The sequence below is a fragment of the Balearica regulorum genome, chromosome 7, assembly GCF_011004875.1.
Source record: "Balearica regulorum gibbericeps isolate bBalReg1 chromosome 7, bBalReg1.pri, whole genome shotgun sequence".
Classification (NCBI taxonomy): Eukaryota; Metazoa; Chordata; class Aves; order Gruiformes; family Gruidae; genus Balearica; species Balearica regulorum.
This window is the reverse complement of record NC_046190.1, coordinates 37681346-37682779: the sequence shown is the minus strand read 5'-3', so window position 1 is coordinate 37682779 and position 1434 is coordinate 37681346.

Here is a 1434-nt window from a genome sequence, read left to right as displayed (position 1 = left end):
TTACGGGAGATGGTTGGGTTTTTTTCTTTGAAGGTATGCATAACTTGCTCAGTGCAGTATCGGAAGTTCTTGGAGTTAGAGCATTGTCATAATTGGGCATTGGTTTTTAATTTCATTAATGCCGAGTGTTGGTATTGTGCCAGCAGCAGCAGCTGTAGATGAACCCCGTATGAGCAGTTTTGTTTTGTTTTTCAGTGAAAATGTAGCTAGAAGGTGTTCAGCACGTTGCTTTCACGTGGAATGAAAAATCTATTCTAGATATGAAGACCGAGTTTTAACAAGATGAATTTGAAATAAAATATGTAGAAATTCTTGATTTACAGACAGCAATAATGCACTTCTGCCAGATCTGAATTGGTTTCTACAAGTCTATTTTTTCTTCTGCACAACAATTAATCAAGTGTCTTAACTGGTAGAAGAGAAGCTCTTTGGTCAAGTTTTTCGGGTTTGTTTGTTGGGTTTTTTTTAAAACATATTCAGAAAATTGTATTCAATGATACAAAAGTGTGATTGATTCTGAAGGCATACCTAATTGCTTTTAAAGGACTGAATAATAATTCTTATTATTGTTATTAGTCTTAAGGTTTGGAGTCCATTTAGTTTGTTTTAATTTTTTTCAGGTTAAGTGTTGGCATTATTTTAACTGACAAAGCAGAATGTAGCAAAAGTTGTTTCCACGTAGGACTTGGGCACTTGTTAGATGATGAGTTTCAGTGTCTGACTGCCATGCCGACTGAGTTTGACCAATGCACAGAAAATTCTTTGAAAGTCACACATTGGCATATTTTCACTGAAATTCATGAGACCTTGATGTACAATGAATATACAATACAATGAATGCTTGCTTCCTGACTTCCCGCTGATCTATATTGATGGGTTTGGTTTGGTTTTTTTCCAAATTTGTGTCTGTTTTTGCAAATGACAAATATCTGGTAAAATGTTCCAGTACAATATCATAAATATTGGAGATTCTGTATGTGAACGCATGGAATGAATGTGGTTGAAGGGTATGATGGCTATGGTACGTCCACATTTGTCCTCCATCGATGTTGTGTAAGTTACTTTGTCAACAGTTTAGGGAGAATACTGGCGAGTTGAACAGGGATTAGAGATGGACAACAAGAAATAGGAAGTATAAAGGAAGTGCCGCTAGATATAGGAAGTGCCGCTAAAGTTCAAGGTGTTTGGACTGCAGAGAGGTGAGGTGGAATGAGATTGAGTTAGACAAATCTACACTGGAAAAATTGGGGTAACAGGAGTTCTTGAATCTTGTAGACAAGGATAACCAGCAGTTAGTGGTGGAAAACAGAAGTACTTGAACCTTAAAAAGGGTTTACGCTTTAACAGGGAAGGTAATTAACACTGAAGCTACATAAAATTCTCCACTGATGAGTAGTTAGATCAAGTGTAGATAATTTAAAAAACAATTCAGTT